This window comes from Ambystoma mexicanum, chromosome 14 (assembly GCF_040938575.1).
Source record: "Ambystoma mexicanum isolate Mex_15411 chromosome 14, UKY_AmexF1_1, whole genome shotgun sequence".
NCBI lineage: Eukaryota > Metazoa > Chordata > Amphibia > Caudata > Ambystomatidae > Ambystoma > Ambystoma mexicanum.
The window spans coordinates 52,013,643-52,027,267 of NC_090940.1; positions in this window are offsets into that span (position 1 = coordinate 52,013,643).

The window sequence follows — 13,625 nt, forward strand, 5'->3', positions numbered from 1 at the left end:
CCTGGCTGACCTCTCCGATGGTCTAGCAGGCATAGTGGCAGACTTGGAAGAGTAGACGCCTCATGTTGGGCAATGGGCACAGCCCCTTTGATCGAGTGGGAAGGTTAGCAAGACTGTGCTTGTGTGTGTGTGTGCCTGAGTAGGCCAGCATACCCACTCCGTCTTCCACACCTGATGCTTCCACGCCAACACAAGAAGTAACACGCAGCAAGATATTGCAGAGACAAAGAAGGTCTGGGTCTATTTGACCTAATGATATGATATGATATGGCATTTGTAACGCGCCTATACACAAGTGTTTCAAGGCGCGACGAGGCGGGGGCAGGGGGAACAAGGGGAGACAGACAATGATCCTACTAGGCCAGGTGTCATTCAGATCGTGCAAGTGCAGGGGTAAGGGGAAGGGAAAAGTGCAGGGGGGGGAAGGTAGAGGGAAAAGTGCAGTACAGGGTTATAGCATGCAGGATAAATAACAAGGGCCAGCTGGTGGCAAGTGCGAGGTAAGTGCAGACAAATGCTGGGAAAGGGGGCTGTAGGGATACGGACACAGTCCCGTAGTGCAGGGGTTGCCAGGAAGGCAGTGCAGGGGAGAGTGGGTGGGCCAAGGACCGAGAACGGTGAGTGGGCCAGTTGCAGATTCAGTGCAGTTTCAGTAATTTTAGCAGGGGAGAGGGGGAGAGAAAGCGGAGGCAAAGAGGAAGGTTTTGAGGTGCTTCCGGAACCAGAGATGGTTCTCCTCAAGTTTCAGGGAGGCAGGAAGGCTGTTCCAGAGGGATGCCCCTGCAGCGGAGAGAGATCTGCCATCAAATTTATTTGACCTTTTCTTCGGTCTAAAATGCAGGGGAGAACCCCCACAACCTCACCCCACTTCCCCTCAACCTAATCTATACCCTTACCCACCCCCATATATATATTTAAGTAAATTTGACGGAAGAAAAGGTCAGAAGAATTGATCAAATGTTTGAGGTCAAAGATTTTTAGGTCAATTTTGCTACTACCATGCAGAGAGCAGGCGTGTTTGATGATTGCACCCTCTGTACCTACCCATCCTCCAATCAGCACATGGTCACTGGTAAGAGTTGCTGATTGGAGGAGGTGCTCATTTAAAGGCAGGGAGCGGGCAGGCTTCATGGAGCCGACACGAATGCATATACTTGACACCCATCAGGAGAGTAGAGTTTGGGTTCAGGGTGCATTTGCACAGTAAACTTTCAAATCAGGCTGTGGGGTTGCTAGGACATCGACCTAAGGGAGCTGTGTATAGCGTACAAGGGAGACACCACCTCCCGGACGCTTGGATCTGTTGTTGGTGGCAGTTTTAATACCAATCCAGAGAAGAGCCTCAATGAGGGTAATACCATTGGCAGTGCACCGTGATTCTGTCATCATGTTTGTGTTATTCGGCTTAGCAGTTTGTGTCATAAGAATATGTTGTTTTAATGAACTTCATATAAAGCATTACCGCATGGTAGTGGGTATATTTTTTATTTATTTTCTTTGTATTTATTTGGGTGGACGTTGTCTTTTTTCTTTTAGCATAGATGTACAATTCAACACACATCTGACACACATTTATCTCACAGGAGCTTTCAACAAACAGGACATTTCTAAAATGTTACTAACAAACAGGAGACGTAAAATAAAATAAAACTAGTGAACAAACAAAAATTATGGAGAACATAAAAAACATTAATTAAATTTAAATGTGAACAGAAAAAAAAGAAAAAAACATAATTTTTTCTAAAATATTGTAAAGAAGCACATTGGTATTTAGTGGAAACATACAGTTTCTGCTTATAGTAAACATTTATGGGATTACAAAGAATGCTATTGTCCATAATTATCATACTACTATCAAACCACCTTTCTAGTATGCCTCCAATATTTATACTGTTACCAAAGTTACAATGGTTGTAAATGATTTTGTCATTTCCTTTCCCTCCTATCATTTGTGCCAGTTTTTTATAAAATCTCTCATTCAGCCTTTAGGAAGGTATTACAGTCACTTATGTAGCAATCACTCCCCAGTCGTGGGGCGTAGATGGCCGGTAACGGGCCGCCAGCCTGAGCCTAGGCAGGCCCGAGCAAAGCAAGGCCCTCGGCGAGGTCTGCAGGCCATTACGGCCATGTATGCCCCCGACTGGGGTGTGATCGGTATTTGCACCCCGGCGTTTGCCTGGGGTGCAAATAGTTGATTTGTTTTAATTCTTAGGAGATGGACTGCGCATATGGCAGGAGCCCAATCTACTGAAAAAAAGATGGCCACCGCCATAGAGGAAAAGGGACTTTTTAATTTCCGTGGTGGCGGCCACAGGTGGGAGGAGCGCCGGGACCGGAGCAAAAACCTCCGGTCCACCAGTTAAGTGGGGTGAGAGGGAGGGGGTGGGGAAGGTTAAGGTTTGTGTTTGGGATGTGGATGTGGGATGACTAGAGTCTCTACCTGATCAGAGGGAAAGATACTGGTAAACATTGAACTTGTGCTTGCCCTGATCAATATTCAAATATTGGTGTGGAGTTTTTTTCTTAGTGAATTTATGGATACATTGGCTTTTTTATCCGTAGCAAATATGGTGTAAGTAATCTTACATGTGTGTTAAATATAGGCCATTTTGTTTAACAAAACTTTTCTGGTTAGATGGTGTGTCAGTGGTGAGCACAAAGCAGGTTATGGCAGTACTGGATTTGGAAGCAATCCATACTCTGATGTCCTAGGACGATGATACACCTATATCCCACCTGCAGATACTAGAGGAATTTGACATCAGAGACATAAGACACATGAGAGACATAAGAGCCCTAAGCCTGCTCACCTGTGATTGGTCCATTCTGCTTGCCTCATGATTAATCAGGCGAGCCAGTAGGCGAATGCCGGCTCGCTCCCAAAAGGCCCACGATCGAGGCCCTTCTGTGTCTGCTTCTCCCCCTCACTTCCCATTTCCCCTAATGCTGGATGGGCTCCTCTCCCACCTCGTGGCCTGGAGTCATGTGGATCCCCCCTCTGCCATCTCTTCTGTGCTGTGAATGTACGCCCTCTGGGCTAGTATGGGGTTTGATGGGGATGCGTACCGGGCGCATGTTTGAATTCGTTTTTTTTGGGCCAAAAATCGCAGCGCTTCATTGAATGAAAAGATTAAATAAACACGCTTCATCATCTGCTGCTCACTGCTACATTGCAAGTCGGGTGTTCAGAACACCTCCCTATACCTAGCCTCCTACAACATGGCCGACACCGAATCTAGCAAAGCTGGTGTGCTTGGCCATAAGTCTGCTCGTCTGTGATTGGTCCCTTCTACCATCTTCACGACAAACCAATGGAGCCGGCAGGCGAATGCCAGCCCGCCTCCAAGGCCCACTATCTAGGGACCCTGTCTGTGCCTGTCTGGGCTCAGAGGGCCCCCTCATAACTCTGCACCTCGCCAGCACACCACGACTAACTCTTTCTGGACTCTAAAAGGCAGATCCTGATCCATGGTCTCTTGGCATCCCTACATCGTTACTCTGAGTTGGCTTTTCACCTAAACCTATTTCTTGACTTATGCCTGTAGCCACATTCGTTTTTTGTGCTGCTTGTGCCTCTGCTTAAAAACGAAAGTTTGAATTTAGGTGTTGTTAACTTCTGTAGCCACATTCATTTGTGTGATGTTGTGTGCATCTGCTGAAAAAGAAACATCATTTTAGGTGCTTAACATCCTTTAGCACTGCAGTCTTGCATCCTTCGGTTGTGCTTCTTCCGACCACTCTCCCCCTGCCCCTCTACCCCCACCTGGGCTCAAGCACTTCACTATCTGACCTGCTGACTTGCATGAATATCGTCTCATTGTTCTGTTTGTCTGTACCCTACCGCCCCTCTGCCCTCTCTCCTTCTCTTTATGTAAAAAGCTCTTGCATTGTTGAAGTGACAGTCAGGCACGTACAATAATTATGTTCATTGTTGTAAACAGAAACAAGAGACCTATAGAAAGAGCCTTTGCCGAAACTCAAAATAAACGTCTCCTCGGAGGAACCACAGGCATTAAGTAGAATTGGTATGGATCGTTCAATCATTGCTAAGGAAGTGGATCTGGGTGGCGAAACCTTGGCATTATCTCAAAAGAAGAAAATAACTTCCTCTTTGTTATATTCCCTATAATGTCTATAATAATTCAGCATTTATATAGCGCTACGAACCCTCAGGTATCTGAGCGCTGCTTATTATTACCCACGGTGTGTGGTGCTCATTTATCGACCTCGGAAGGATGAAACGCTGAGTTTGGCGCTGCCGCGATTCGAACTTGCGTTAGCAGGCTCTGCACTGATGTCAAAGCGAGCGCTCTACTCGCTGTGCCACTTGACCGACCACTATGATTTACTTTATCACAAAAATGCATCCAAAGATATATCCAATGACAGAAGCTTTTCCTCCTTTTTGACCAATCATCAGTGGTATGGATTTCTGCACTGGGTCTATCTTATCAGCTGAACCCGATCACCATGCAACAAGAATGATATATTTAGGGTACTACGTATGTCTTGAACAAATTACAACCTCTTGAAAGACAAAGAACATGTGGTTGCATTGTACACCTCTATCAGACATGATGTAGCCATACAAACAGTGTATTCTTTCTGTAAAACAAGATATGCTTGTTACTTTCTGCACAACAAGATGATATTGAATGACTCAATTTCCTCCTTTGAAATGATGTCCTCCTTAATAGCCATACAGAGTTTCTCTGAAATGTGTCCACAGAGAACTTAGCAATGCCATTAAGATTAAATATGCCCACTAAACAGAATCTACCCAAGCACCGCAAAGAGCATAAAGAAGTATATGGATGACATATTGATGGCATTCCGATCATTTGGAAAGAAACGAACAGGAACTGAAGGATTATGTCAACTGCGGCAATGATAAAGAGCAGAAACATTGCATTTACAGTAAACGACAGCAAAACAAATACAGCATTTTAGGACCTTTAAATATATGTGGTCCTTGATAAAATCAATACCTGAATCTTCCCCAAACCAACAGAGACAGATTGTATCCTTCATGGTAAAGGTGTCATCTAAGATAATCAGTTCAGGATCTCCCCAGTGGGGAGCTCCTCTTTGCTAGATGGAACCTGAGGAAGCTTACTAAATTTTAAAAGAAAAGCTACCAAAACTATACAGACGTTGCGCAGGAGCTACAGAAAGTTAGAAACAACTCTGATGCGCAGCAATGAACATTAGACGTATCACCCAATGGTCAGCCCATAATCACCTGATCCCCAAACCTCTATGAATAGAGCGATGGATAACTCTGAAAATATATAGACAAGGAGCCAACATCAGCTGTTAGCAAAGCAGAAACGATGAAGCAAAGCGTGAGTTATCGTGCTCCCAACCGCAGAGAAAGGCTCACCCGGGTGCTTAAAAAGCCACAGGCTTTTTGAAATGTGGGACATGAAAGACCTACGATCATGCTCTCGATAAAACTAGTTGTGTGAAAGTTAATAGAAATTGCTGCTACAGGATATCAATTGTAAAACTATTCTCCGTGTGAATATATTTTTTGTACCAGCAACAAAAGATATCCTAGAAGCAAACTCAGAGCACTGAAGGAAAGAGTATCCACACATCTTAGAGTATGGGCCTGCAAACTGGGGCTGTGCTGTGCAGGACTCATGGGAATTGTAGTCCAAAACATCTGGAGAACCAATGGTTGCAGAGTCCTGTTTTAGAGCCTCTAGGAGAAATGATATGAGATACCCAGAGGCCACACACAGAGTATGACCCCAATGATAATGAAAGACATGTACAATTCCTGGGACTTGAACACATAAAGAGCCATTAAACTGACAGGGTCTGAATGCATGTTGAGACAATATCGAGCCGGGCGGATTTGTAAACTGAACGCTGTGGAGGATGACCTCAACATTTGGAATTATAGAGGAGTTATTTTGTAAAAAATATAACTAACAATATTTAAACACATTTGTCTGATTTAATAACATGTATCGAAACCTTATGCAATGTCATGGCTTTGAGAGATGATGGGCTCAACTCAAGCAATTAGGCACCGCGGAAGCCTTTCAAAATCTCTAGGCAGGGCACTTTTTAATCCATTTGGTGCCCAGGTTGAAATACTAGTATGCGCCCTGAGCCCCGCATGCCACCGCCCCACGCGCCACCCCTCGCATGCCACTCCCAAACTACACCAATAAATCACTGATAAACAAATGAAATTGGTTTTATCACATCATGATTCAAGAACTTTGCACTATCTCCTCGGACAAAGCAGACTACACAAACAATACATACTATTCTAAAAGTTTTGTGTCAGTTTTTAGTCTATGTTAAGGGCACTCTCCTTGATTTTGTTGCTGCAAAAGTATTTATTGTTGCTGGACAATCAATTGTTTCAACATATCACTCTCAATTGAAAGTACTGAAAGGGCTGATAGCCTTTCCTCGGCCATTGTGGAGCGGAAGTAAGTCTTCATCAGTTTCATTTTACTAAAGCTCCTCTCACCACTTGCCACTGGAATTGGAATTGTTAGTGAGAGCCTCATGGCAACCGTGTACTCTGGTGTAAGCATTTTAGAACATGAACATGCCCCACCTCTCCCCTCACACACAAATGCACATTTCTCTACTTTATAAATGCACACCACGTATTGTAAGGTTTATTGCTGCACCTGTGCAGGGGAAGAACCCTGCAGGGTGGAATGTGTGAACCCCAACCTCCAGAACATCTTTCTGGGGGGAGTGATAAAACAGGATGTGCCTCCCACCACGTGCCTACCCTCAACTATGATGGGCCCGACTACAAACTACAGTTAGCCCAGTCTCCCTTGAGTCTCCTATAATATAGTGAAATAAAGAGGTCTAATGCATTGGTTTATAACTGAGCAATCCTGATGTGATGCGCAGCTCGGGTAAGACCTCCCCAACCCAGGAGTGACGCGCAACAACACAGATACAAAGGGTGGGTGCTAGAGGGACTAAAGGGGTATTGAAAAGCAAAAATTAACCTGCAGTTCCAAGGAATACGAAATTCTAACAGCTAGCACATAGAGATGGCTCGTGCGAAGCTAAACTTAAGAAACTAGAAGTTGTATATTTTTTTTATTTTTTTTGTATATGGCTAAACAAGCCTTTACAAAATCTACAAAAATCACATTATCTTGTCCTAAAATCTAATTCCTATTAATTTACTAACAACACTGTGGATGAAATACACAGTCAACAAAACCACATTTAAAATAAGAGAAAAAAATAAATAAAAATAAAATAAAATCATTTGAACACAACATAGCAAATTTGTTATATCTAACAGTCTGGTTTTGGCCTTCTTGTTTTCCAACCTTCATAGAATTTCATTCGATTAGTTCATTCAATTATTTCACACACTTTAAGGACACGTACGACTGCTGATGTCAGTACAGCACTTTGGCCCAGCACCATCCTATCCCAGAAATACTCTGTAAGGAGCACTTCTTCCGAGCGCACAAATCTCCCAAATAATGCGAGCCGTATATTCCACGTTCCTTCCCATTCACTCAACAGATGTCTTAATGATTGATTTTCTGGGCTAGCACAGATTTTGCTTAATTGTTTGGCCCTGTCTCCCTGATTTCGTCTCACTAACACTTCTCCTCAGTGTACCACATTTAATCTGATTCTTAGAAAATTGTTTCTTAGCCCACTGTCTGAAAATTTCTTTAGGTACTTAGAGAGACAACCAAGCTTTTTCTCACCCTGGAGAAATGGATTGGGGGGAGATGCCATTCTGACTTTCTCAATTGTCTCTATCCAGTCTAGGGATTCCAATTCCCTCTTGAGCTTGAGTGGGTTAGCTATCAGGTTGTCGACATCTAGGTCAATCTTGGATAGGGCCTCTCTCGCCCTGGTTTCCAATTCCCCCAAGATAACCAATCTGGCTTGCACCAAATGATGTCTTAAGTCCTCATAGAGAGTATTCTTCTTCCCAATTATGATCTCCCTGTGTAGCGATAATAGTTTCCAATGTGCCATACATTCCAAAGATTTGAGTCCAAGTTTAAACCTGAGACACCAGCCAGGGGCACAAGGAGGAAGCCTCAATGTCCTCTTCCATAGTCGTCCCTCGAAGGCACCCCAATTGATGGACCAGAGCTGCGGTCTCGCCTCCAGGCCAGAGAGAATACCAGGAAATAGCTATGCCAGATAATATCGAACCAGTGGTAAGATAGAAAATGTACAAATGCATGCTTCAGCTTGAACATCTAGGCTGCACTTTGCGCTATCTTTGCAGCAACCTCGGCCTCCACTTTGTAGAGGGCCAGAGAGGCATAGATGTTGTATCCCAGGTACTTCACTACCTCTACCCTTTGGATCTTTTGACCTTCAAGAAACCAGTTTGAATATTTAACCTTTTTTGTGGATTTCTAAAAATCACAATTCTTGATTTAAGTAGGTTTAGATAGTTTATTCTGCCCTGCATATTCCCCCAGTTTGGTCAATAATCTCTGAAGCCCAACAGCTCTTCTATCTAGTGGTGCGATATTGTCTGCATAAGCCAGCCAAAAAATCTTCACTCCGTTTAACTCAGGGCTGGCCAATGCAGACGACTCCAATGAGTTACCCATGTCTGCCAAGAAGAAGTTAAAAAAAGAGAGGGGTCCCCAAACACCCTTGCCTGACTCCTCTCTCAACCTCAATTAGATCCAACAGATATCCGATTCATCAAGCCGGACTCTTAGTTTGGTGTCTCTATGCAATTCCAGCAGTATTGCTGAAAGCATTTCTGGCATTGCACAGTGTCTTAATTTGGTCCAAAGTAAGGTCCTATTGACCTGGTCATAAGCTTTTGAGAGGTCGACCCAAGCTCCATACAAGGGCAATGAGCCTTTTCCCATTATCTGCTCACTTGCTAAATTAAGGACCAGACCATTAAGGGCTGTTTACATTCCCTTCTGAAAACCTGTCTAGAATTTGGATAGGATACTTTGCCTTTCTGCCCAATGAGACACCTCCTTCAATAGGGGCTTCATGAAGATCTTGCTTTCTATGTCGAGCAGGGCGATCGCACGGTAATTCGCTGCTGCTCGACGATCCCCGCTCTTGAAAATGGGAATGACCAGGGCTACTTTCCATGATGGAGGAAATGTTCGCTTTCTGGGGATCTCTCCAAATAAACAGTGGAGCAGGTACAGGCACATTTTGGGCTCATTCCTGAGGATCTGATATGCTAGGACATTGGGGCCCGCCGCTTTAGAGGTTGAAGATCTAAGAATTATGTCCTCAATATCCCCCTCATTCAAGTTCAAGTGCCATGATGTATTGGGCTTAACTCTGAACGGCAAACCTCCTGAATCCTTGAAGACTTCCAATAGGTTCTCCACCCATCCTGAGTCAGCAACTTAATTACACAGCAAACTACTCCCACTGCCCTCAAACTGGCTGACCACAGACCAGAAGCTCCTAGTGTTACCTTCACTGAGCAATTCCACAATCTGCTCCCCATCCTTTTGTATTCTGGAAGCTTTTTGATTTTGTGACCATGAATTATAGTTGCTTTTTACTTTTTTGACTTCAACTTTCTGGTTCTCTGGATTTAGCCCTGCTAATTTTATGATACGCAGGGCCTTTCTTGTCTCTCTTTTTCTTATCTGTGTCGTCTCATCAAAGACATGAACATGCTTCTGTTGGGAGTTAGCAACTAATTGACTGGGTGCTGAGGTGGTCCAGATGAACTTAGTGACGTTTTCCGGCTATCGAGTTAGCCTCGATATCACCTTTAACTGGGAGTTTAATTTTGTGCCTTCATACTTATATTTTGGCAGCCTGATTTTTACTTTTTTGCTTTCTATGGTCTGCTTATTAACTCTCAGAGGGGGAAAAAGTAAGGTCGGAAAATGACAATTCCAGTCTACAATGGTCGCTCCCTCCATCCCGCTCAACTTTCAAGGATGAGGGGAGCTTGTAGAGATACGGGGACATGAAGGTGTAATCTAAGACTGACGAGGACTTCTCTCTATGCCACGTTGTAGAAGGCACCGAGATCCCCTCAGCACTGCCATTTAACATCTTCAGGTCCCAGGATTCCAAAAAATCTAACCAAGTCCTCCCATTTTTGGACTCCTTTACCAGTGATTGCTTTGTCAAATTCCTCCCTGACTGTGTACAATCTGTATTTAGGTCACCAGCTAAAACTATTTTGGTGATCGCACCATCCACCTTTATTGTTTCCAGTAATGATCCCAGGGACTCCAAGAAGGGTTGTAGTTTTGAAAAGGCAGGGTTCCAGTAGATATTAATAAATGCCCAGAAAGAATGTGAGTCATCAAATTGCAGGCTGGCTTTACAGGCCTGGATACCACTAGCGTTCTCAAAGATAGAAACTGTGTTTTTGAACACTTTATTTTTTAGGGCCATTCAGAGACCCCCTGACGGCCTCCCCTTTGCTTTTTGAGTGGGTGACAAGCATGCATTGTAAAGCCTTCGACACTAATTGGGTTTACCAGCCAGGTATCCTGCAATAAAATGATGTCTCCAAACTCAAACAAATGATTCCACATACTGCTAGCCTTAAACGTGCTGGAGCCCCGCGTGTTCCAACTAATTATATTCATTCCCCCTCTTCTAAAGATGCTGAGTTCCTACACCCAATTTCTGTAAAACCTCTTAGACAATTTCTGGAAGGAGGGTTAATACATCACCCTGTGGATTAGGGCCATTTCTTTCCCCTCCGATCACATCTCTTTTCACCTCCTGTTCTTGATTGACACCACATTGGAGCTGTGACCTTGCATAGTTTCCCTGGACTCATTAATCGAGACCTCCAAACCATAGCGCTCGAGGTCTCGCAACTCATTCAGTATAGCACTTTTTGCTTTCGCTGAGGTGAACACCACCTCTACAACAAAGGGATCTTGGGCCAGGGGAAATGTCACGGAGTCAATATCACCTGTAGAGAGTAGGGACAGATTGTTTAGGATCACAGAGCGGCTGAGAGATTAATAATGCTTAGCATTGGATGTGAGTTTTGACCAAACTCTTGGAATAGCAAAGTCCTTTGAGTCTCTCAGTCCCGTTGCTACGCATACTTGTTCAACTTTTTCCGGAAGGGAAACAGGAACTTTCTGAGTTGAGTGTGTCGTGATGGGCAAGATCTTTCCTTGACCATTATGTGTACAAGAGCCTGTAGATGGGCCTGCATGATCCAAGGTCATTGCTCTAGGAAGTGTCGGGCCTTCTTGCTTGTTCACATATTTAATGTTATTTATTTTGCTAAATGGAAGAAAAATGGGGGCCATTTTAATGTTGACATTACTATCCAATGCTGGCTTCTTGGTAGACATGACGTTCTGCTTCAGCAAAGGAGAGTTTTTTTGTAGCAATATTGGTGTCCATCTTTTGTTGTCTTGCCCCTTTTTCTCGGGGTGTTTCATGGCTGTGAGGTTAGCACCCTGCTTCTTGCTCTGCAGTTCTGTGCTTATGGATTTGCTAACGACCCCGGGGTCTTCTGTATTACTATCTTGACTTATTCTCATGTCTGCTTGTGAGCCAATACTCACACTAACAGCCTGAATCTTTTCTTCCTTATTGTTGCAATGGATGTGTTGAGAATGCTTTGTACATCTTCCATTTTTCTCTTGGGTTCTCGTCTCGTTTTGCTCTCCTATATTGATTGCTGGGCTGTCTATGTCCGCAATTCCTTTACTCACATTCCCTTTGTTGCTTTCAATGAACATGGAAGTTGTACATGCACCTAATAACTCAGTGGCCACACTCTGGTATACACCTACAAACTAACTTTCGTCCGCTAGCAGACAGGCTAAACGGGTGTGCAGGGCACGTACCCTCTTCAATCCTTCGTTCCTCCTGCTGCAATCCCTATCCTGATGGACGGCTCACTCTAGGCTGGCTGGCTGGCTGGCTCGAAAAGCGGATTTCAGTCCTGCTGCTGGCAGGGGAGTTGCTAGGTCTGGAAAAGACCCGGGACTAAGCTGATGTCGGAACTGTTGGGACTTGGGGCTAGCTAGTCTTTTGGTTGTAGCTCCTGAGATTCTATCCGGGGCTACAACCAAAAGATCAGGGGCTATAGCCCCCTTAGCACCCCCCCTAGCAAGGCCCCTGGCTGCTGGATGGCTCACTGCTGTAATCCAAAAGCAGCCACCAACACCAGGCACCCTTCCATGTCCCCAAACAGCGGTGCAAAATGTTAGAAAATGACCCGGGCACGCCCTACATAAGAAGTACATAGGAAGGCGACCCAGAGCACCCACCCCAAGGCTATTGCGCCCACCAAGGCAATTAGAGCCCACACCAGGGCAGACAATTGCGCACCTCGGGGCAATTATGCCCTGGGCGGTCACCCGCTTCACCCGGGCCAAGAAACGGGTCCGTCTCTAGGCTTGGATATTTTGAAGCTTAGGAACAGCCGTTTTAAGGTTGCTCTTAATCATGGATAGAGGTTTGTTGGCACAAAGCGGAACTCAAAATCGGGGTTACATTCAAAACCGCTGCTATGGCACCGATTACCCAAAGATAAAGCCTCCAAAGAAGCATCTGTCCCAGCGCCCCCCAAAAAAACACTACGAGAAAGATTTAGGAAATAATTCAACACAAAAAGGGGTGGATTTAGTAATTAAACTCAAATGTTTTTCTGTGCTTCTAAATAGCAACAAAAAAGCTGCATTTTTAAAATAAATGATTAATCAATATATGACACTGTTTTAATCTTGGCATTTAAGTGCAGTTTTGAGTGAGGATTCGGTACTCTAAATATATGAGAAAATGCACATTGGAAATCAAGGGCTCCTTGCTGTCTGCACAACTACTAGTCACTGCCTCTGTATGCGTGCATAAGAATCATGCACACAACTAGTCACTGCCTCTGTATGCATGCATAAGAATCATGCACACTACTAGTCACTGCCTCTGTATGCGTGCATAAGAATCATGCACACTACTAGTCACTGCCTCTATATGCATGCATAAGAATCATGCACACTACTAGTCACTGCCTCTGTATGCGTGCATAAGAATCATGTACACTACTAGTCACTGTCTCTATATGCATGCATAAGAATCATGCACACTACTAGTCACTGCCTCTGTATGCGTGCATAAGAATCATGTACACTACTAGTCACTGTCTCTATATGCATGCATAAGAATCATGCCCAACTACTAGTCACTGTCTCTATATGCATGCATAAGAATCATGCCCAACTGCTAGTCACTGTCTCTATATGCATGCATAAGAATCATGCCCAACTACTAGTCACTGTCTCTATATGCGTGCATAAGAATCATGCACAACTGCTAGTCACTGCCTCTGTATGCGTGCATAAGAATCATGTACACTACTAGTCACTGTCTCTATATGCATACATAAGAATCATGCCCAACTACTAGTCACTGTCTCTATATGCGTGCATAAGAATCATGGTCAACTACTAGTCACTGTCTCTATATGCATGCATAAGAATCATGCCCAACTACTAGTCACTGTCTCTATATGCGTGCATAAGAATCATGCACAACTGCTAGTCACTGCCTCTGTATGCGTGCATAAGAATCATGTACACTACTAGTCACTGTCTCTATATGCATACATAAGAATCATGCCCAACTACTAGTCACTGTCTCTATATGCGTGCATAAGAATCATG